The 26,621-nt window shown below is 37.9% G+C and overlaps 1 protein-coding gene across 1 annotated transcript in view; it reads right to left on the bottom strand.

Annotated features, from left to right (window-relative positions):
• LOC110448213 (tachykinin-like peptides receptor 99D) overlaps window positions 1-26,621 on the bottom strand; it is a 127,666-nt gene that overhangs the window by 43,227 nt on the left and 57,818 nt on the right. The window lies entirely within an intron of this gene.

Genomic DNA, 26,621 nt, shown 5'->3' with positions numbered 1-26,621 from the left:
CTAATGAAAATATAATACCTTGTATCTAATATCAATATCTATATAAAAGTATTACAAAGAAAAAGAGAAACTATGAAAAAGAGTGAATAACACGGAGGCGATTATAACAGGACAAGAATAATGCGATCATGTACTCCGGAAGGGTAAGCGCGTTTTGCTTCGCTGTAGACACATATCATGCACTTTATATCAATTCAAAGTAATGATACTTTCTCAAAGATAGAATAAGAGAAGTGAGAACGAAACCACGTACGTTAATCCGCTCTAAAGAATACCGTAAGTATGTGCAACAAAAGTAAGTCGTCGTTCTTGGACACCTTTGAATTTCTTGTGGTACATTTCCAGACAGAATCCAAATATCAGTAATTTTAGTATGTTTTGACATTAGATAATTACTGATTCAGGTCAGTACGCTCTGCAGTGCATGGAAAGATAAGTGACGACTTTAACTTCTTGATAGTATACTATCCTTCACCGGTAATATCCACCCTCATCTGCTGAAGAAGTTTTCGCAGTCGACATTATAACGAAATATCCAGTTATGAGGACCTTGCTTATAGACTTGTTCCTTGTCTCTATTGGAAACCTACAAACTTTCTTGTTTTGACGAAAGACATGATGATGGGTGCCACCTGGTGGTGACGGGAGACATGATGGTGGGTGCCACCTGGTGGTGACGGGAGACATGATGATGGGTGCCACAGGTGGTGACGGGAGACTTGATGATGGGTGCCACAGGTGGTGACGGGAGACTTGATGATGGGTGCCACAGGTGGTGACGGGAGACATGATGATGGGTGCCACCTGGTGGTGACGGGATACATGATGATGGGTGCCACAGGTGGTGACGGGAGACTTGATGATGGGTGCTACAGGGGGGGACGGGAGACATGATGAGGGGTGCCACAGGTGGTGACGGAGACATGATGATGGGTGCCACAGGCGGTGACGGGAGACTTGATGATGGGTGCTACAGGGGGGGACGGGAGACATGATGAGGGGTGCCACAGGTGGTGACTGGAGACATGATGATGGGTGCCACAGGTGGTGACGGGAGGCATGATGATGGGTGCCACAGGTGGTGACGGAGACATGATGATGGGTGCCACAGGCGGTGACGGGAGACTTGATGATGGGTGCTACAGGGGGGGACGGGAGACATGATGAGGGGTGCCACAGGTGGGGACGGGAGACATGATGATGGGTGCCACAGGTGGTGACGGGAGGCATGATGATGGGTGCCACAGGTGGTGACGGAGACATGATGATGGGTGCCACAGGTGGTGACGGGAGACATAATGACGGGTGTCTATGCGGTGCAGGGATGTTAACCATATATTTGTTGGATGAATCAATGTTGTCTTCCTTTTAGTTTTGTGATCTTTTCAGTCTCTTCTGAAATTTGGATTCAGATTGTGTCACAGTGTGGCGACGCTGTGGTTAAGTTGTTTCCGTTATATTTTATATTCACTGTTGATGTATCCCCCCACAACATCTTAGAGAGGAATTGGGATGCACGATTTGCTATCTGACATCTACAGTGCAAGTCGTTAGACAAGCACTTTCATGTTTTATGTATCAAGAAAGGAAATTATAAAGTCACCAAGTCGGAAAAATGATACGGTTTTAAATATCAGTTACACCCAGGTTCAGACCGACTACTTTGAACGTTTCTTATTTATTTTCTTAATATGTTCTAGATATGAAGATGTTTGCTTTTAACCAATTTATGTGTTACGTACTATCATATCGTTTAGATATTATTCACATGTTTATTCGGACAGTCGTATTAGTCTGCAGATAATTTGACTGCAGGAGCTTTCGTTTTAGTGATTGTACAGGAATGTATATATTCTTGCACATGTCTTAAACGCCCCAGCAAAGGAACTCATGCAAGTGACTCGATGGCACAGTTCAGCAATATACACTCTGGTATATTACTGTATGTAACTCTAGCTTATCAGTCTACAATACGTTAGCCTAAAGTTGTTTGGAAGAATGATCGTTGGGCTAAAATTCCTCAATTCGTAATCAGGCCAGTGTTTACGACATGTCTGCATGCTCATTATGTCATCGTTTGTTTGAGTAGCCTACGCCATAGACTTAACACTGAAATACTTGTGTACAACGCAAAGCAGATTATAACCTCAGCATGGCACAGAGAATATGAACAGCTAATATGAAATGGAGTAATTGTAAGAAAATCTGAGAATTAAATATCACAAATAACCTGCAGCAAGCCCACGAGGCAAGCTACATATACAAACTAGGCTTGTTGCGTACATTTCTTAAAAAGTCTTCGGGGATGAAAGAAGTTTCTCGATTTGAGCAATGCACGGTGATTCAAATACATGTTAAAAACAAGACGTTTATGTCATCAGCTATCCGAGTCATTGTTTGTTACATTCGAGATATCTGAGGTCTGTTGTCTGCTGACTTATGAGGTATGGAGTCTGCGAAATCGAAGATGGCTATAACCCGGATACAGTAACTCCGAGTTACGGTGACAGAGCTGGGGCCTGTTCCTTTATGTAACAATTTCGGGTTTATGTTTATGCAGGCCTTGTCAAGGCTCGCCTGAAAGCAGCATCATATTACTAGGTAGTACCTTATTTGATAAACGAACAATTGCGGTCCGACCGATTCGGCCGTTATGTGCTCTGAGTTATAGTGTCTGCTGATCCCAGAGTTATGTGTGTACATATGTATGTTACCATGAATATGATATTCACTCTCCCCAAAAATATGTCGTCTGCAACCTCCCAAGTATAGTCGCCTCCTCACCTCGAGTAATGTCGTCTGCTACACAGCCAACTTTCCATAACGTTGAATTAACGTTAAAATAACAATATTTACATGTGCATACCATTGTCACTAGATAACGTACTTACAAGCTGTGTCGTTGGTGGGACTTTACATGACATGCACAACGAGACGCAATGCTAAGCCAATCAGCACGCGACCATACGCTGTTCCAGTTTTGTGCAGACCGTTGATAAGGCGGGAATTTTTAAATTTTAAATATATTTTGTAAGTTAAAAAAACCATAAAAGGCAGATAAAACGTAAAAATAAGCATTGAACTGTTTTTGTATAGCATTTATGATACGAACAAATCATAAAGCGCTGCTATCGCGCATTATGGTGTTTGCTTGTAAAGCTGTGTCATTCAAATAGATCATAAATGCCATACAAAATAGTTCAATCTTTAATAATATTTAACGTTATATGCACGTTACTGCTCGCTTTATGTGATGTTGACGTTAACAGTTTAACATGACAATAACATTATTTTTACGATAATCAATGTTTGGGAAAACATGGCTATAACGTCCGATACTTTTCAAGTATTGACATGCATATTTCCTGGGGCTTTTTGTTAACCTTAAACTCCGTTACATTTATGACATTTCCTTGGGCTTTTTGTTAACCTAAAACTCCGTCACATGTATGACATTTCCTTGGGCTTTTTGTTAACCTAAAGCTCCGTCACATGTATGACATTTCCTGGGGCTTTTTGTTAACCTAAAACTCCTTCACATGTATGACATTTCCTGGGGCTTTTTGTTAACCTAAAGCTTCGTCACATGTATGACATTTCCTGGGGCTTTTTGTTAACCTAAAACTCCGTCACATGTATGACATTTCCTGGGGCTTTTTGTTAACCTAAAACTCCGTCACATGTATGACATTTCCTGGGGCTTTTTGTTTACCTAAAACTCCGTCACATGTATGACATTTCCTAGGGCTTTTTGTTAACTTAAAACTCTGTCACATGTATGACATTTCCTGGGGCTTTTTATTAACCTAAAACTCCGTTACATGTATGACATTTCCTGGGGCTTTTTGATAACCTAAAACTCCTTCACATGTATGACATTTTCTGGGGCTTTTTGTTAACCTAAAGCTTCGTCACATGTATGACATTTCCTGGGGCTTTTTGTTAAACTAAAACTCCGTCACATGTATGACATTTTCTGGGGCTTTTTGTTAACCTAAAACTCCGTCAATGTATGACATTTCCTGAGGCTTTTTGTTTATAGGGGATCTTTCCTGTCGAAAAAGCATATGTATCGAAAATATTTTCCTCAAATTTGATTTTTTTTCATTCTTGCAAACCCGCATATCAGATATTTAATAATCCCGTACAATATCGTTTTAGTGCTATTAATGTAACATTGCAAAGTGTGATTATTTTTCCACAAACGCAATCTTTTCTCACTTCAAATAGACATTAAGTTTTATATTGTTACCTTACGTACCGTTTACAGGCGTTTGAAATGTCTTTTTACTGAACTTAATGAACGCAGCCCTATATTACATGAGAACATGTAGACGGGACCCCCCACGGGAGTGTCAATCTACGTGAAATAGGCAACAGTACTGCAATGTAGCGGCACTGAATGACGGCGTACAGCAACTTGAAATAACACCTTCGCAATTCTCTAAGACAATCACTTGATTAAATAAAAACTTTCGTGAAAGAAAAAGTAAAAATATATGAATTTTAGCTATCATTAAACAAAATTGTTGGATGTTTAAAAACAATATTTGGAGAACTCACTCAGAATAGTCCTATACCGCAGGGACCTGATAATTCGTTACAGCTATACTTAAACCTAAACTTAGGTGTTTAGAGGAATTTTCTCGATGTCGAAAAATCGACCCCACCTACATTTCTTGCATAAAATAGAGGAAATGGAGATCATATTCGCGGAATGAGAATACATTTTACGTGCATGTTAGAGGTTATTAACAGAAAAAATATCCATCTTTTCAACGGTATGAAGCATTTTTTCGTAAATCAATTGGAAATGTGGTTTTTGATGCAAGAAAATTGATCAAAATCCCCAAAACGTGTAGGTCCAAATATAGCTGTAACTAATCATCTTGTCCCTGTGGCCTATACCCTTACAGAAAGCGATGTGATCCTCAGTGTTTCTACATAGTCCATACCGCTGGATTATAATCTCTCGGTTACAGCACATAACTCCATTACACGCATGATAGCTATACAATACACTTGAAGAAGGCAACACATACTGACATAATCACAATTACATTACACGCATGATAGCTATACAATACACTTGAAGAAGGCAACACATACTGACATAATCACAATTACATTACACGCATGATAGCTATACAATACACTTGAAGAAGGCAACACATACTGACATAATCACAATTACATTACACGCATGATAGCTATACAATACACTTGAAGAAGGCAACACATACTGACATAATCACAATTACATTACACGCATGATAGCTATACAATACACTTGAAGAAGGCAACACATACTGACATAATCACAATTACATTACACGCATGATAGCTATACAATACACTTGAAGAAGGCAACACATACTGACATAATCACAATTACATTACACGCATGATAGCTATACAATACACTTGAAGAAGGCAACACATACTGACATAATCACAATTACATTACACGCATGATAGCTATACAATACACTTGAAGAAGGCAACACATACTGACATAATCACAATTACATTACACGCATGATAGCTATACAATACACTTGAAGAAGGCAACACATACTGACATAATCACAATTACATTACACGCATGATAGCTATACAATACACTTGAAGAAGGCAACACATACTGACATAATCACAATTACATTACACGCATGATAGCTATACAATACACTTGAAGAAGGCAACACATACTGACATAATCACAATTACATTACACGCATGATAGCTATACAATACACTTGAAGAAGGCAACACATACTGACATAATCACAATTACATTACACGCATGATAGCTATACAATACACTTGAAGAAGGCAACACATACTGACATAATCACAATTACATTACACGCATGATAGCTATACAATACACTTGAAGAAGGCAACACATACTGACATAATCACAATTACATTACACGCATGATAGCTATACAATACACTTGAAGAAGGCAACATATACTGACATAATCACAATTACATTACACGCATGATAGCTATACAATACACTTGAAGAAGGCAACACATACTGACGTAATCACAATTACATTACACGCATAATAGCTATACAATACACTTGAAGAAGGCAACATATACTGACATAATCACAATTACATTACACGCATGATAGCTATACAATACACTTGAAGAAGGCAACACATACTGACGACATAATCACAATTACACTAGAAAACAGTCCAAGGTTCACGAGTTAAATTTGATTATCAGTGTAAAATATAAATATTGTTTCTTCTGTTTTTATTCCATACGAGGGGCACCTGTTATCGTACAAAACATTATGTAAGTTCCAATACCATCAAAGTAAACCTACAAAACCAAACCAATCGATATTAAACGTGAGTATCAACACTAGCGACATTAACCCTTTTGAACCACTATCATGGATACTTACCTAGTGTATCAATACCATTGGCATTAACCTGGTAAATCAGTAACATTGAAATGAACGGGGTAAATCAATACCATTTACAATAACCTGGTATATCAATAACATTGACATAAACCTGGTATACCAATTAAATTGACATAAACCTGGTATATCAATTATATTGACATAAACCTGGTAAATCAATAGCATTGACATAAACCTGGTAAATCAATAGCATTGACATTAACCTGGTAAATCAATACCATTATAATTAACCTGGTAAACCAATTATATTGCCATAAACCTGGTAAATCAATAACATTGACATAAACCTGGTAAATCAATACCATTGGCATTAACCTGGTAAATCAATACCATTGCCATTAACCTGATATACCAATTATATTGACATAAACCTGGTATATCAATAACATTGACATAAACCTGGTAAATCAATACCATTGACATAAACCTGGTAAATCAATACCATTGGCATTTACCTGGTAAATCAATACTATTGCCATTAACCTGATATACCAATTATATTGCCATAAACCTTGTATAACAATTTTATTGGCATTAACCTGGTAAATCAATACCATTTACATTTACCTTATATATCAATATCATTGGCATTAACCGTGTATACCAATACCATGGACATTAACTTGCTATACCAATACCATCGATAATAATCGGGTTTATTACATGCTTACTAATAAATAAGTGTTTTTTTTGTATATGCGATACGACACAATTGCCCTTACCCGTATCAGCTCTCGCCGTATCACACCCCAAAAGCCGTATCAGCCCCCGCCGTATCACACTTTAAAACCCGTATCAGTCCGCAAAACCCGTATCACACCCTAAAACCCATATTATACCTCTTTTAGAAATTTTTCGTTTTTCAATATTTCAAAAGAAAAATAGATTAAACGATAGTAGCTTTTATTAGTAAGTATGTAATAAACAGAATAAAACATGCGCTGTGCTGATATTGCAGTCTCGGGTTGATACTGGGTGTGATATGGAAAAAGACATGTTTTATTCTCTATATATCAATAGCTCTGTCATTGACCTGGTGTCCCGATACCTTCTATATTAACCTTGTTTACAATGTACCAAAGTCATCGACAGTGACCTTCAATACACTTAAGATGTCTCTCGCGCTGTTTTGATTCTTTCTGATAACGTTTCTCTATCGGATGTAAGTGTTACTTCCTGTGGAGTGGACTTCTGTGGATATTATATTATCCATACCGTGAAGGTGTTGGGGTACATGCATATATAAAATGTAGCAAGAATTGTTTTCGACCTAAAGTTGAAGTCATCAATGTCCTTAATACTTATTGTAAGCTAATTAGACAAGTACTGTGGAGTATGTATGTACAGTGTAATTCTGTAACAGTGCAAAACTAATATATATATATATAATGGGACATTTCAGAACAGTTTTTTCTCAAAAGATATATTTGTCCTTTTGTTCTCGAACAAATGATCTGTTTTGATAATTTCAATGTGAAATATAACCACGTCTTACTTAACATGTTCTCCCGAGAATTAGTTTTTAAATATGATATACAATGAACTGTCTGTGGCTCGTAACTTAGGGGAAGGGAATAACTCACAAGACTGAAATTCCTTATCGCCCACCATTCGTTGAGTCCTTCTATTTTTATTGCTTTTTATCTCTGCTGACAAAGCGTGTCCTTGTCTCCGTCACGTCCTTGACAGTTTTAGTGCTGCTGGGACGTTACAACCTTACCATTTGGACGAGTTACACTAAAACATGAACTGCTCTAGACAGATCGAAAGGGAAGATATATCACTTAAAAAGACCAGGGGTACAGCGACAAAGTTTATTTCCCTCCTAGCGAACAGATTGAAGTTAATATTTATCATCTGAGACGTGATTTGTGTACGTTGGGTTTTGCAGATGTGTGGTTGGCACAATGTGTACCAAATGAGAAATATTTTTTATTAATATATATACAACGCATAAAGGATACTTTTATTCAGGAAATGAGAAACATATTCGAGACATCTTCAAAATGTTTGTTGTATAGACACATTGTTGACCTTTTGATCTACAATGGTATTTTATAAAACCGCTATTTAGAAAAAAGAAATGTATTCTTGCGAAATATAGATTGCAACCACATAACGTTAATATAGAGACAGGTAGATATATTGCAGTGCCTCGAAACCAGAGATTGTGTACTTTATGTGATCTTGGAGATGTCGAGGATGAGTTTCATTTCATACTTACATTGTATGTGTCCTGTATTTTTAGAATTAAGAGTATCGTATATCAAGTCATATTATCGTATTCGTCCTTCTGTGTTTAAATTGATAGAGCTACTGTCTAGCAAATATTTTAAACTTATTACAAATTTAAGTAAGTACTTGATTCAAGCAACTGTTAAGAGAAGTCGTATATTATGAAATATAAGCTGTATCAAAGTCTTGCTATAAACGTTTTGTTACTGTATAATACGATTGAGATCTATGTCTTTTACTTCACAATGAGTTATAATCTCATTTCATTATATAATATAAAGTACTCGATTGACTTTGAAGTTTTGTTATTTCCTAGAAATTTGGTTAGAGTAAGGCTTTATTTGCATTATTTCATAAACAACTACAGTTGTGGGATCGCACAACGTTACACGATGTGCGGTGTGCGCACGATGTGTGCACGGTGTGTGAACGGTGTGTGCACGATGGGCGAACGATAAAAAGCTGAACGATCATTGCTTGCGCACATATGTGCGCACGATGGACGGACGTTGTGCGATAACAATCGTGGTTGGTGTAAATTGAGGAATGCCTTAACAATTTATACGGTTTCTTGTTAAACATATAAACTTGATGTTTACGTATATTTCTATATTCTAGCAACATCTATAAACTTATCTTTCTGTCNCTATATGTATATTTCTGTACGCCTATATGCAATGGGCATTTGGTAATAAATTGAACTGAACACAACCGTACAGGTTCCAAGTACGGCGGTACGTAGTACTGTTTAAATAAGTGATTGGTATTACTGTCTTCTATCCGTGTTACACCAGGAAACTTCTACAACTCAGATCAGGAACGTCAAAATATCTCGAATGAGCTGAAGATTGAGAAATAATTTCTTCACTTAATTTATATCGGAAAGTGCTCACAACAATATAAAAAATATATCAGGAAAAAGCGTTGCATACAAAAACCAGGCTATATTTTGCGGCAGTATTATTTTTACGATCATTCACGAAGGAGAAATTCCTCGAATTTAACATAGTTCGAAATGTTCAAAGTAAAATTAATTACATATCGGTGATTTTTCTCCGGGAACTCTGGCTTTCCTTCACCACCAAAACCTGGAAGGTCCTTAAATGGCCATAGGTGTTAATAGGACGTAAAACACAAACCAAACCAAACCAAAAACCATATAGGTGTTAAGACACACTTTTTCATGCCTCGATTAGTTTGTTACATATATATGTACATAATACATTTAAATTATTTTCAAAATAATGTAAAATTCGAACCTGTTGGAGGTATACTTTACTTCATCATGGAGCGAGCGATTTAATCACAATTACAATTAATACGGTACGGTTTTTGGGTGAGAAGGCTAATACTGGTAAGCGTATTTGTGTCATATCTCATTTGTGGTGAGTATGGAACAAACTTCAGAACAATGTAAGATTTGTGAATTCAACACCGCGCGAAATGCTCCAGATCCATGCAACAATACACTACGTTTGACAGATACAATACCAGATTAAAACATTACTAAACACATCGCAGGATGTTCTACGTAAGAAAAAAATATGCATATCAAATATATACGCCTAATTTGTTAATTCAACAGAATGAATGCGCATGAACAACACAATTCTACAGCGCCAAAGGATTTGCGTGAAGTTGCATTTTTTACACTTCCGCGAAAATCACACTGCGTGAAATCAAAACTGTCAATATATACATACTTGGTTTACAGTAAATTGCCATGCAATGCTGACATTGCCTGTTATGAAGCGACTCATAAGGACTAGTCTATCACCTTTCTGTGATAGAAACAGATAATTCTCAACCCAGGAATTTTATGTATTGCATTCTAGAATGAGTATTGCAGAGGATTGGATACCGTAAGTCTTATCTTATCCATAAAACTGAAATTCCATTATATAAACCTCACAGAAGTGGTTGATGACCTTTTCTCACTCATTTCCCATGCTCGTTCCATACATGAACAGACAGACATCAGTTATCCGGAAATGATGTCCCGATCATTGCGGATATTGTCGTGGACTCGCGGTGGGTTAGAATTGGAAAGTTTGCGGGAAGTACATTCCGTACATGTACAAGTATGTGTAGTGTGGGAGAACAATTCCAGACCCCCACTGTTTGGTAAAGGCAAAGAAAAATCTTATTTATTCTGTCTAGAACTTCCTTATTCCAATTTAATGTTGCATGTTTCGTCTTGGGTAGGTTTAAATGAATCCCGTAGGTCGCTTCTCCACTTAAAACGGGAATGAATCTGCGAAGTGTGAAGAATATGAGCGTCCGGTAAGGCCCTCGGGTTTGCACTAGAATGAGTAAAAGATCTATGCATTACTTCAATAGGTAGTATTGATAAAGCCACATGCATTTGGTAGACGGCTATTTGTGGCCCTATCATCTATCTCCCTTCCGCCTCGCCGGCCAGCTTGACTGTATCCCGAGATGTCACGTGCGGCCTGTCGCGTGGGGAGTATAGATCAACATCAAATGTTTCGTATCACCATATAGTCACAAGAAATGGAAATCACACAAGTTCATCAATGGCAAATTATGCATATCCATCGACCGTTTGGTTTGTCGATGCCGATTTCAAACACCAGTATGATGTAGGTGATTAAATGGAAAGGACGTGGTATACAGATTCTTGGTTTAAATTCATAACGGTAGACTAAAGCATTAAATTAGCCTGCTAGGATCGATGGATTACGTAAAAGAAACCTACTGATTTATCATCAGTGTGCAAAAGCATACATTTGTTGAATTTGATTTGTAGTCGATATAGCGTGATATCAAGATAAGTGCTGAAGAGGGCGGGCGATAACCAATCAAAATATAAGGTTTGATGCGCTCTTCTACCGCAATGTGACCATTTTTTTTATTTTTTATTCTAATTATAGGACACATTTAAAGCTTTGCTACACTAACACATGTACGTAAGGTAAACACCCACGTGACCTTGAAATCGAACAATGAAATACTGTAAAAGTGGACATTTTTGCGAGTGAAATGTTTGCGTTGTAATCCTTTTTACTGATCGCGTTGTGGAATGTGTGCGTTGTAATCCTTTATACTGATCGCGTTGTGGAATGTTTGCGTTGTAACCCTTTATACTGATCGCGTTGTGGAATGTGTGCGTTGTAACCCTTTATACTGATCGCGTTGTGGAATGTTTGCGCTTGCAAATAATAGTGTTGAAGTCTATATTCTAATTACATGTATTTAAAAATGTATAAACTATTATTTGCGTGTGGATATTTTTGCGGTAATTTGCTCAAAGTAAAAAAACAAAGGATTTCCACTATTACAGGAAATTTACGGTTATTATTCTGAAAAAAATACAAAAGGTTGTTCAACATTCCATATCATCCAAAATGCGCTGCTACTCAGATAATTACATACAGGTAACCGATTGCTTTGACCGTCACGTGACCACGTCATTGATGCAATGCACCAATATGGTTCTTCGAACTAAAGAATACAAAGATGTGCGACACCATTCAAGGACCAATCACTTCTAATGTGTTACCAACAGCGAGACTTATCTGTAAGTAATTCGTGACAGACCGCTAGCATAATGTCATTATAATGGCCTCACAAACAATCGAATTTACTTCTTCATTTCAAACATAAGTTAGTCCTTCTACTACTACCGGCGATTGCCATTGCGTGGACAGAGAGCCATGATGAAGCTTATTCAAAAAGTTCTATTAAGTTTCCTCAGAAAAACTTGGAGAAAATAAAAATACACGTTATCTACAAACAAAGTAAGACGATATCGTATTCTGTTTTATGAATTTATAGCCTGTCTAAGTACACCCAACACTCTAACCTTAAGTAAATGTACTAAAACCTCACTATAATCGTTTTACCTAAGCACACTAAAACCTTGTTATAATGTATCCTGTCATTTTACAATCTATTTTAACGAAATATAGTCATTTGTTTTTCAAATATCACTTTAATCATTTATATAGTCTTAAGTGCTTTGTATGTACACTAACATTTCACTATATATTGTGTATTCTGTTGAGATACAATAAAACCTCGCAATATAAAGTGTACATCTTAAGAACACTAAAAAAAACCTCATTATGTAAACGATCTGTCTAAGTACTCTCAAACCTAACTGTCTCCAGGTGGTTGTCACTTGGAATAAAACATCGGTCAAGGGGTTACTTTGAGCCACACCTGTTCGTAATAGCGACATTTGTTTGTAACATATACATATTTTCTTGTATTTAAAAATTAAGTCTTCTTTTCTTCTTCTCGATGAAACTTTATCACTGAATTGGCACATGGCTATGTCCTTTAACGGTACATGTTCGTTACTACCCATAGGGCCAGTCAAAAACCCAATGATGTATAGACGACCGAGTGAGTCTAGCATTCTTCCGTCAATAAATCATCCGTTTTTCTGTCATTGTAACCAAGAAATGATGACTCTCTTAGACCATTGTCAATCGTTCTGAAACGAGCACAGGGACTGGAAAATGTATTTCCTGAAAATCACTAGAAATATGATATCGCTTTGACCGGAAGTTAACGTTAACACTTTCCGGCGGAAATATTCGTTAGGGTTTTTGTGTATAATATGTTTTTTGTTTGTTTTATTATGTCCGTTTTATTATATATGTTAATAACCTAGACAGAAGAACTATTTTCTATACTTAATAAAAAAGGACATTTTATCGAGCGTTTCTTGCAAGTATAGTTTCTATGGTAACGGTATATGATAACAAATATGTGTATTTACGACAAATAAAACACATAAACAACAAACGAACGCACTTGACCACTTTCTTTCATGTCGTCCATCATCTAAGGACATTCGTACTCCTTTAATGTCTTCGTACCAGATATCCGTTCCTACCCGTATCCACGAGAAGGCGGCGTTCGATTACTCTGGAACTAATCCGACGGATTAAATTGGAAAACTAATGTCTACCATGTCTAAGGAGTGTTTAGAAGAAGAATGATTAAAGTGGCAATATTTCAGAGACAAGATCACCGACTGTTCAATATGCTGGTACCATTGACAGGAGACAATGCTCTATGTCGGCATGTTGAACGTAATACTTTCTATATATGCTCTATGATCGTTTAAATCAGTACGAAGTCTCCAATTGGCGTCATGTTTTAAACAAGCAGGGAATATGGGTATTCAGCAAACGTGTATAACATGTACCAATAAAAAAACATGATATCTGAGATTATAAAATCCCCTGGTATATATTATATAAACTCGCAACAATCATCATGCAATTTGATCCTTTGACTTTTTGTCTAATTATACGTATTTACCTCTCAGTTATGTTTGAGATAACCCATTCAGTTGGAAAGTAAAAAGTATCTTTATTCAATAAAACATATTTAGCGATTTTATTGTGGAAACATACATACTCGTTGACGGAAGCATGTACAACCGGGGCAGCCATATAGTAGTAAAAGGCAGTAAGTAGACCTCTACAATAGGGGATGAGTCTCGCATATTTTAGAGCCTACTTCCTGCAAGTTGAGTTTTTAGTTCCACTTCAACCAATTAGTTACTGGACTCTTGATCATTGATTGACAATTCATATCATAGTTATTTCAATCATCACAGATATAAGTGCAGATGTTTTGTCTCAATTACTTTTTTTTAAAGTAATCATTTAGTTTTTGCCACACCACGAACAAAACTGTTAATAATTAATTGGTCAATTTTGATTACGTGGTGAACCAATGAAAACCCTTAGGGGGTGAAGAGTGTTAGACAGATCCCTGCCATCAGAATGTAGAGTGTTTGGACAGATCCCCGCCATCAGATGTAGAGTGTTTGGACACATCACCGCCGTCAGGATGTAAAGTGTTAGACAGATCCCCGCCATCAGGATGTAAAGTGTTAGACAGATCCCCGCCATCAGGATGTAAAGTGTTAGATAGATCCCCGCCATCAGGATGTAGAGTGTTAGACAGATCCCCGCCATCAGGATGTAGAGTTTTAGACATATCCCCGCCATCATACTCTGACTAGGACATTTTCTGTGGAGACTTGGTTAGTACAGCAAAGACATATCTAATGCCGAATGCGACCCCCGCCCCCCCATCCCCATCCCCAGATTAGCGTCATGTTTCCAATTTATGATGAGATTTATCTGTTGTATCCCAACATCCTGTCTAGAAGGAAAGTGAGCGCGTCTGAATCTTATTCTGCCACACATCGCTCAGCAAGAGACCGTGAATTTCTTTTTTTGAGGATTTTCAGTTGAGCGATAATTTGGATTCTAATTTGATCAATGTCAGCTTTACGACAGAAGCGATAACAAAGATGTAACCCTACCCGGATAGAGAGTGATTGTACATTGTATGTCTATAGGTTTGGAGATGCAATACCTTGATATCACAAAGTACGATGACAGAAAAAGCACAGCCCTACAAAATAAACCCACTTATTTTTTAACAAACGAACTCATATCAGTCTGGAATGAACCGGCATCAACGTTATTATTTGATAGAGAGGGTAATCTATCAGAGCCGCTGATAACTGAAATATTACATAAACCAGGCGTTATCATTAGGCTATTGGATGTTATCACCACCGTCCCTTCCAGTTGCTATCCCACCCTTTCCCTTCTAATCGTGTTCGTTATAGCCGATCTTAGTTGTTCGCTATGTACAATGTTAGTGTTCGCTGTAGATAGTGTTCAGTGGTCGCTACAGAAAATTTTCTGAAAAAGCAACAAACCGTGGTTAGAGCTTGCTACTGGTATCAATGAGTGGCCGTTGCGGGTGTAACCGGATATCATTGTGAAGTCATTACTGATATCATTGAGCAGTCGTTGAGGATATCATTGTGAAGTCATAAATGATATCATTGAGCAGTCGTTGAGGATATCATTGTGAAGTCATAAATGATATCATTGAGCAGTCGTTGAGGATATCATTGTTAAGTTATTACTGATATCATTGATCAGTCGTTGAGGATATCATTGTGAAGTCATTGCTGATATCATTGTGAAGTCATTACTGATATCATTGAGCAGTCGTTGAGGATATCATTGTGAAGTCATTACTGATATCATTGAGCAGTCGTTGAGGATATCATTGTGAAGTCATTACTGATATCATTGAGCAGTCGTTGAGGATATCATTGTGAAGTCATTACTGATATCATTGAGCAGTCGTTGAGGATATCATTGTGAAGTCATTACTGATATCATTGAGCAGTCGTTGAGGATATCATTGTGAAGTCATTACTGATATCATTGAGCAGTCGTTGAGGATATCATTGTGAAGTCATTACTGATATCATTGAGCAGTCGTTGAGGATATCATTGTGAAGTCATTACTGATATCATTGAGCAGTCGTTGAGGATATCATTGTGAAGTCATTACTGATATCATTGAGCAGTCGTTGAGGATATCATTGTGAAGTCATTACTGATATCATTGAGCAGTCGTTGAGGATATCATTGTGAAGTCATTACTGATATCATTGAGCAGTCGTTGAGGATATCATTGTGAAGTCATTACTGATATCATTGAGCAGTCGTTGAGGATATCATTGTGAAGTCATTACTGATATCATTGAGCAGTCGTTGAGGATATCATTGTGAAGTCATTACTGATATCATTGAGCAGTCGTTGAGGATATCATTGTGAAGTCATTACTGATATCATTGAGCAGTCGTTGAGGATATCATTGTGAAGTCATTACTGATATCATTGAGCAGTCGTTGAGGATATCATTGTGAAGTCATTACTGATATCATTGAGCAGTCGTTGAGGATATCATTGTGAAGTCATTACTGATATCATTGAGCAGTCGTTGAGGATATCATTGTGAAGTCATTACTGATATCATTGAGCAGTCGTTGAGGATATCATTGTGAAGTCATTACTGATATCATTGAGCAGTCGTTGAGGATATCATTGTGAAGTCATTACTGATATCATTGAGCAGTCGTTGAGGATATCATTGTGAAGTCATTACTGATATCATTGAGCAGTCGTTGAGGATATCATTGTGAAGTCATTACTGATATCATTGAGCAGTCGTTGAGGATATCATTGTGAAGTCATTACTGATATCATTGAGCAGTCGTTGAGGATATCATTGTGAAGTCATTACTGATATCATTGAGCAGTCGTTGAGGATATCATTGTGAAGTCATTACTGATATCATTGAGCAGTCGTTGAGGATATCATTGTGAAGTCATTACTGATATCATTGAGCAGTCGTTGAGGATATCATTGTGAAGTCATTACTGATATCATTGAGCAGTCGTTGAGGATATCATTGTGAAGTCATTACTGATATCATTGAGCAGTCGTTGAGGATATCATTGTGAAGTCATTACTGATATCATTGAGCAGTCGTTGAGGATATCATTGTGAAGTCATTACTGATATCAATGAGCAGTCTTTGAGGATATCTTTGTGAAGTCATTACTGATATCATAGAGCAGTCGTTGAGGATATCATTGTGAAGTCATAAATGATATCATAGAGCAGTCGTTGAAGATATCATTGTGAAGTCATTACTGATATCAATGAGCAGTCGTTGAGGATATCATTGTGAAGTCATAAATGATATCATTGAGCAGTCGTTGAGGATATCATTGAGTTGCCGCTACGGCTTTCATTGAATTAACTTCATTTAGCGGTTACTACGGATTTCGTTGAGCGGCAGCTACGGATATAATTGAGCGGTCGCTACGGATATTATTGAGTGGCATTTAAGGATTTTATTTAGCGGCATCTACAGATTTCATTGAGCGCCAGCTACGGATTTCATCAAGCGGCTGCTACGGATTTCATTGAGCGGCAGCTACGGATATAATTGAGCGGCCTCTGCGGATCTAATTGAGCGGTCGCTACGGATATCATTGAGTGGCATTTACGGATTTTATTTAGCGGCATCTACAGATTTCATTGAGCGCCAGCTACGGATTTCATCAAGCGGCTGCTACGGATTTCATTGAGCGGCTGCTACGGATTTCATTGAGCGGCAGCTACGGATATAATTGAGTGGTCGCTACGGATATCATTGAGTGGCATTTACGGATTTTATTGAGCGGCATTTACAGATTTCATTGAGCGGCAGCTACGGATTTCATCGAGCGGTTACTACGGAAACATTGAGTAGTCGCCAGGAGAGTGTTAAGCTATATCTAGTGTGTTTAGAGGCTGCTATGTAGAGTGTGAAATACTCGCTATACATACTGTTGTGAGTGTTCGTTCTCGAAATCTTGTTCTTATCTGAAATTTGTCAGGCCGGGCTTAAAATAAATTTAAAACTGATTTAACAGTCATAGATTACTATCAAAAGTTGAAAAAAGTTGAAAAAGGTCATGTTTATAGAAATAAACGGAAAGGTACATTTTGTAGCACCCTTTTTATATTTTAAAATGTCCAGAATGTCGTAACAGCAGATAATCTACTAGGTCAATACTTTTTTTGAACGAGCAAACGCTTTCAAAAATTATCTATAATGAATTACTCGAACCAAGAAATATCTGTACTTTAATGCATACATGATAAAAGTTTTTTAACCTGTGTGATAAGCCTATGATTTTATGTCGGCTTAATCTGAAATCTAATACAATCTGAAATGATGATAACATCATAACCAATACAAATGTAACGGACTAACTTCGTTGTCATCCCCAACCCATATTGTCTTTCACCATTGCATGCGCAGTTACTACTTGCTAATTAGTATGCCTCTAGTGAAAATCCTGTAATCTGATTGGGGGAGACAAATTGTTCATTTCACACTGTCACATTCGGATTTTACATTGAGTCAATGGGAGGGTGCTTGCCAACGCCCTAGCAACGGGTGACAGTGTGGTATGGCAGTGCAAAATAGTGACAGCGCAAAGAAGATGCGCGTACGGTTCGTTTCAGCGGCCATTTTTTTTCATTGCGATTCACCGCGCCGGTAGGCCCATAGGCATTCCATGTCGCTTCTGTGTGTTACTCACCGGTGATTGATACAACGTATTTACGCTAAAATGAGTGAGATTGGCAGCGCTTCTTTAATTTGTTAAACTTGTAACAGGACGTCTGCTAGATAAACACAGTCTTCTAGGAAATGTGGAAATGACACAGTAAGTCTAACGTATCTTTATTTCTAATGCAGAGGACCAGTAGGTTTTTCGTGGTGATTTGATGTGAGATTATTGACTTTCGGTATGATAAAATAGATACTTCATTCATTAGAGTTTGAAACTGCCTAGGGTCACCCTTGGATATCACTGTCACCCTCGGCTTCGTCTGGGGTGACCGTGATACCCTCGTGTTGACCCTAGGTACTGTCGCACTCTAATAAATGTTGTATTTATATAATAGCTGGTCGCAAAACATTGTCCTCACTAGTGCTTTCCATGCTGAAGAAATCTTTAACGAGTAAAAACACAGATAGTTTCTGATAGACTTGGACGATCTCCGAACAAGCATATGCCCCAACAAATTCTGAATTCAACATTTTCTTTGGACCCATGGCATGTTTTGGGTTTCAGAAAGGAATTATTCATGTCATAGTGGCCACAAGCTGATGTTGACTTGGTGCTGGAACGAGTACCCTGACAAACCTTCTATAATTCAGTTTAAAGTGAAGCTTCCAATCTGCAGGCCACCACCCACAATACAAATATTTTTGTAAACAGAGATCTTTGGATTTGGGATGGTCACAGAGGTTAACAAGGACAGTTAGAAGCCCACCCTCGTACATAATGCTCGGGCCATGTTTCACGACATGGCGCCGTGGTACTGGTTTTCGTGTTCTGCAACTGTAGTGTGAAACTGCTATCTGTGCATCGCAGAGGAAATACTGTACCCAGAATGGGAGGCAAACGAATCATATACCTTTTCTTAGGTAATTTTATATGGAGTTATTGCTATGCGGGGTAAAGGACGGAAGTATATATAAATCACTCTAGTTTTACATGAAGTACTCAACCTGCCAATATCTAAAAATAATAATGTTTCTCATTTGAAACAGACACGTGCACATCTTAAAATAAGTCTACTTGTTTATAAGATGAATGAGATGGAGAAGCTTGCGTGCTCAGATTTTTAAGTTATTGAGTTGAATGATTGATAAAATATAAAAACTTACTAAGTCGTCCTGTTTGTTAATAAATGGACATGAATCGTAAACTGGGTGGACTGAATTAAATAGATGTAGACATGTACATTTTAAGTCCATAATGAGATGGTAGAAATATGTCCCAACACACCAAACCTATATTTCTGTATTGTTTACAGCTCTGTACATTCCCTGTAATGGAGGAGCCCGGGCATTTCTAATAATCAATCAGATACTGGATACCATTGTACGCAATCGGATAAATTCGATCAGGGAGTGGTCACCGTCGGGCCGTAGCTATATATGTCGTACATCTAGTGAAAACCTATGCTAACCGCCCAGCGATGTTCGTCGGTATATTGACAAACCATTACATTCCAGCAAAACTGTAACTGACCAGCCCATCAGTATTCATCAATTGGCGTGTTCCACTGTAAGGTAGTACAGTAAATACAAGTCTAAAGAACGTGCCATGCGAGAAAGATTAGCCAGTGAGCAACACTTAAGCCACCCGATGTTAGAACGACTGCATTAAGACTTTTCCACCGTTTCCGAGACAAGTGGGTCACGGAAACAGCTGTAAATATCCACTCATCCATTTTTATATTCCCTCCGCTGTTTATTTTTCAAACGCCGCATTGATTTAAGTACACTTTAGAAGTCTCATCCTACATGGGACGTACCTTTTACGACCAAGGAAGGACAGTGCATGCACCAGCTCTGATCTAAAACTGCACTGTTGGGTCAGAGTTTAGGTGACCCTATTCGTACATGTACTTACAGGAATTTTAATGGAGTCGGGGACATAACATAAGTTATAATGAACCACAACCTTAACATGTGGAGAATATTTCGATTCAAATCGTAGAGACCAACCACGCACTGAGTATCATTCAACCATTGCTGCATGGCTATATAGTCAGTATCGTTGGCACTTTCTCAAAAACGCTTAGAAGCGCCGCTTTGATATTGAATGATAGACTCTGTTACAAGCGTAATATTGATGTTGGTTGTTTAACATAGATAACACGGTGTATGCTTGGATAACGATGTTGAATACTGAAGGTCAAAACAACAATGCGTTACCGATAAAAGAATAATTAGGAACACTTAAAGATGGTTATGGTAATATGAGCATTTGCTTGTGTTCAGTAACAGCACTTGCTTGTGGAGATTCTGATGGCTTGTTAACCATAACGAAGAAAGACATGTATCGTGTTTCTTGAAACGCATACCACCATTGAAAACAGAAGCGTGAACGTGTAGTCAGCTGGGCTAACAGCCAGGCCATGCCTACAGGTTTATAACACTTAATGAATACAGCATATACAGCAGCATAAAGGCAAGGGTATAAACGAGTGGTAACCTTAGTGTTTGTTTTGGCATTGAAGAAAGTAGCAGTTTGGTTGGATGTAAAATAAACATCGGACCAGTAACCACTAATCCTTCCAGCTGTTTCATGTCGGGTTTCACACCACAAGCATGACGTACACTGCAAAAAAAAACAAAAGAAAAAAAAACAATGCCCCTCTACCTCCACCACCACTACAAAAAAATCAAAACCTCAAAGGAGTCTATAACGGTCTGGTTTGCATGCATATCGCGTAAGCTACACCAGACGTGTTAATATTCACCTCCTTTTGTGTCGGCCATTACATGCTTAATTAGCGCCATTTTACAACGATACATATATCAGTCACGGTGATCAACCAAGGCAAATAGTCGCCACACATCACGCCACATTCTTGCCGTAGCATTGTGTAAAGTTGTACTACATCATTAGACTGCTCTCTGCCATAGGCTTATACCACACATCGCCTGTCTGTTTTCTGTCATATTATTGTGTTACATTGTACCTCATAAAATATTTCCGTTTGCTCTCTGTTATTCTACCATTGAATTGTGCCACATAAGATTTCACTGGTTTGCTTCCTGCCATAGCAATGTATTACGTTGTACCAAACAACAGTTCACCGGTTTGCTCTCTTCCGTAGCATTTTGTAACATTGTACCACATACTGTTTTAATGGTTTTCTCTCTGCCATAGCAATGTATTACATTGTATGACATAAACGTTTACCGGTTTCGCTCCCTGCTATTGTACATTGTGCCGCATACGATTTTACCTGTTTGTTCCCTGCCATTCTACCATACTATTGAGTTGAACCACATACGATTTACCGTTTAGTTCTCTGCTGTAGCATTCTGTTACATTGTACCACACAGGATTGTATCGGTTTGTTCACTGCTGTAAAATTGTGTGACATTGTACCAAACAAGATTGTATCGGTTTTTTCTCTGCTGTAAAATTGTGTTACATTTTACCACACAAGATTTTATCTGTTTGCTCACTGCTGTAAAATTGTGTTACATTTTACCACACAAGATTTTATCGTTTTGCTCACTGCTGTAAAATTGTGTTACATTGTACCTCACAAGATTTTATCGGTTTGGTCTCTGCTGTAAAATTGTGTGACATTGTGCCAAACAAGATTGTATCGGTTTGGTCTCTGCTGTAAAATTGGGTTACATTGTACCACACAGGATTGTATCGGTTTGTTCTCGGCTGTATAATTATGTTACATTGTACCACACAAGATTGTATCGGTTTTTTCTCTGCTGTAAAATTGGGTTACATTGTACCACACACGATTTTATCGGTTTGTTCTCTGCTGTATAATTATGTTACATTGTACCACCCAAGATTTTATCGGTTTGCTCTCTGCTGTAAAATTGTGTTACATTGTACCACACAAGATTGTATCGGTTTGTTCTCTGCTGTATAATTATGTTACATTGTACCACACAAGATTGTATCGGTTTGTTCTTTGCTGTAGAATTATGTTACATTGTACCACACACGATTTTATCGGTTTGTTCTCTGCTGTAGTTACCATACATTATTTTACCGTTTAGTTCTCTGCTGTAGAATTGTGTTACGTTGTGCCACACAAGATTTAACTGGTTTGTTCTCTGCTGTAGAATTGTGTTACATTTCCACGATCAGTCATGTTTCAAATATAGAACTTTTGACGAAGATTTGTTACGAATTCAACAAAATTACCTGCATACTATGATCAAATCATGGTGAAATGATTAGCCATCTGATAATTATCAGAATATCATAGAAATTATTATGTACCTTCAAGGAAAACTAATGAGTCGAGACTAAAATTTTAATTGACGGTTTCTAAATTTAGGATGGAATATCAATGAAACAATGATAAAGCTCGACGAAAGAAACAGCTTCCGTACAAATCCTTACTACACACAGACCTGTCTCTCATTTGAACTGTGTTTCGATTTTTGACACAAGAAATACTGTAAAAGCTTTTAGTGATTACCAACGTCATCCTCATCCAGCATTGTTTCTCAACAACATATCTCACTGAAAGGTCTTCAGTTCAGCCATACAAATGTGTATTATAATTCTATTGGAAACATCCATTAGGAGGTATCACATTCGGTATTGACATTTGTCGCCTGATCTTATATCTTATATCTCCGACGAATTAAAAGTTTCGACAAACTAGCCTGTCATTCTTGAAATGTATATATATATTTACGTATACATTGTATATATCAATCAACTCGATTAAAGTACAAGAAACCCTTTGCCGTCCGGATTACGTTAGCATATAGATGTATCGACAAAACGTTTGACGGAAGTGAGATCGAAAACGAGGTCAACTTCCAAGCCATCGATCCACGTGACCCCTGACTGAGAAACTATTTAGTTTAATCAGATGCCATGCCTTGATGGAGTCGGAGCCAGTCTTAGGATTGATTAAAGGTGCCTTCGACTTTGAAATGGCGTTGTGTTTACCAATCTGTATGATATGAAGATGTAATACCCCTGATTAACCAGTCTCAGAGACTGCGTAGTGACATGGGAAAATTAGCCGCCGACTTCATGTTAGAAAATCTCCCGGCTAATGGAAGGAATATTACAAATATCAGTTACAGTAGTAACGATGCCTTCGTAACCAGATACACAACATCTTATGTGAAAGTTGGCTTGACAAATGATAACGCATAGAAAAGAAAAAAAAGTTTCGAATTCAAATATGAAAAAACCCCAATATAAAACGGGTGTATCATGGTTTGGAATTTAAAACACATTACAAAATTAAAACGTATTAAAAGTGAAATTAAAGTGTTTAAAACGGATTGATTACGAAACTTAATCACATTGTGGCGTGTTCTTAATCAATTGGTAATTATCAAATCAAATTCATCACGTTGAAATAGTATCAGAACACCAAGCTGAATTAAGAATGACTGCTGTTGTATTTTATTGAAGCTGAATTTATCTTAGAGCTTATGAAGGTACTTGCCTGATCATTTTATTTCAAGGTCAGATGTAAAAACGATGTCATGTTCGTGAATAACAAGAAATTCGAACATACCGCAGGCTCGTACCATTCAACCTATTAATTTTACATCAACGATGGTTACCTCACTCCTTAATAAACGTGACAGCTTAGTTCCGCGTTCGTTAATTTACCTACCAATATATTTACAATCACCTGCAAAGCATCCCGCCCCAGAGTCTCTTGTAGGTATTAGGCTTTTCTGGGTAGTTGCGTTTAAACAGTCTATGTAAGAGGGGTTCCAATCTACGTCGAAGAAATACATCATCATGATATCTATTCCAACCCTTGATGTACAGATAGGCAAAGCGATATGTTTTCTGTCTCTGGATGAAATAGTTAGCTTCATGATGCGGCTCCTAGGCTCGTAATGGCTTAATGTTCCGAGTTTTACCTCCCTTTTTGAGGCTGTGATTTTTTTACTTCTACTAACACTTGGTTTAATGATATTGAGGGAATTCTATACGAACGCACTATACGAACGCGCCATACTCATACTTTATACGAACACGCAACGCTAACCATATGTGCGAACACAGCAACAAATTAAAACATTGTTTTTACCTAGTATCCGTGTTTTGATCTCGTCCAACTTCGTTGGCAACGGTCGCGATTGTCCCGAGCTCCAAGAGGAACTTGGACAAAAGTTTTTACAATTTACGCCGTAAAGCTGAACAGATCATAACAAGAACTGGCACAGACGTGCCAACTACCATCTTGAGTGTATATCGAACTTTTCCCGGAAGCTGTGCGGCCAGAAACGACCAGAAACATCACCTACAGTATGCCGCCACCTGGGAACACCCGTAAACGAGCAACGCGGTCAAGCAAAAGCAAGGTGGGAGAAAACTCGTTTTCGCTTTTATGGGAAGGAACTTGCAAGCTATGTACAGGAATAGTTGATGATAACACGCGACTTAAAACATTGAAATGTCGGAGGTGCCATGACCAGTACTGCATCCAATGTTAAGACAAAGAAGAAACCGAATATGAAATACTCACAAAATCGGCGAACATAATGTGGTTCTATCCATCTTGCATGGTTACGGTGGAGCAGGACATGCATACTACTCTCCAGATTAAGCAGACATGCGAGGAAATCATTGAAAAGATGCAGGAGAAGTTTGAAGAACGACTGAAGTCCCTGGAGCGTACTAAATGCGATGAGGTACAAGTCCGGAACATCGTAAAACAAGAGCTAGCGACAGTTCCAAAGAAAAATCAGGAAGAGCCAGGCCAAGGACAGGAGAACCAGGATATACCCACGCAAGATGTCATATCAGAGATTAACGAAAGAAAAAGGAGAGAAAACAACATAGTTGTGTTTGGTTATAAGGAGCAAACCCAGGATGATGGTAAAGATAGACAGGCGGCTGATGAGGAGGAAGTAAACAATTTGCTAAAAACATGCAAGTTGCAATACAGGAACAATGTTGGTAAGGTTATGAGACTCGGGAAGTACGAAAAAACAAAACTACCTGGAGCTAAAGCACTAAGGCCCTTACTTGTATCCTTTGGATCCGCTGAAAGCAAAAAGTCCTTCTTCAAAAACATACGTGAACTGAAAGACAAGGTAAATTATAAGGACATCCGAGTAAATAACGACCTAACGAAACAGGAAAGAGAAGCGGAAACAACTTAAGAAAGGAAGCAAAAGCAAAGGAAAGGCAGGAATCGGGGGAATACATCTACCGGGTACGAGGACCGCCGTGGAATCGGAAAATCGTACGACTGGTAGCCAAAACGGATTAAAAAGGGGGCTAAAGGATCAATATGGAAAAGCATCACGGAATATTAGAACGGAATTATCGGAAATCCAAAAAAAACACCCCACAAAGTACTGGTAAGATTAGGTGCATGTTTACAAACGCGGACACACTTACAAACAAATTAGATGAACTTAAATGTATAATTGTAGAGGAAAAATTAGATAGCGTTGGGGTAGTAGAGGCTTTCCCGAAAAACAATAAATAAAACACAATAAATAAATCGGAACTAAACATAGATGGTTTTGATGTATTCCCCGGAGAGGTAAACCAGATAATTGGAAAAAGAGGAATACTAATTTATACCGCGAAACATTTAAAAGCTACGGAAATATCTATCAACGAGGAATTTAACTAGCAATTATGGATTAAAATTAACCTAGATAAGGCAAACATTTTAACCGTCGGCTGTTTATACCGAAGTCCAAACAGTGTGGACGAGAATAATTTAGAACTATGCAAGTTACTAGTCGACATAGGACAAATACCAACTTCACATTTATTAATAATGGGCGATTTTAATCTAAAGAATATAGACTGGGACATGCGGATCCCGTCCAGGGGAGCAACACATTTGGAAGATAAATTTCTTGAGTCCATCAAAGATTCATTCTTATTTCAACATATCAACGAACCAACAAGAATTAGAGCCGGAAACGAACCTAGTATATTGGATTTGGTATTTACAAATGAACAAGATATGATAAGCAGTCTAGAAATAAAAAGT

Source organism: Mizuhopecten yessoensis, unplaced genomic scaffold (genome assembly GCF_002113885.1).
Source record: "Mizuhopecten yessoensis strain PY_sf001 unplaced genomic scaffold, ASM211388v2 scaffold3949, whole genome shotgun sequence".
Classification (NCBI taxonomy): Eukaryota; Metazoa; Mollusca; class Bivalvia; order Pectinida; family Pectinidae; genus Mizuhopecten; species Mizuhopecten yessoensis.
This window is presented reverse-complemented; position numbering and strand designations above follow the sequence as displayed.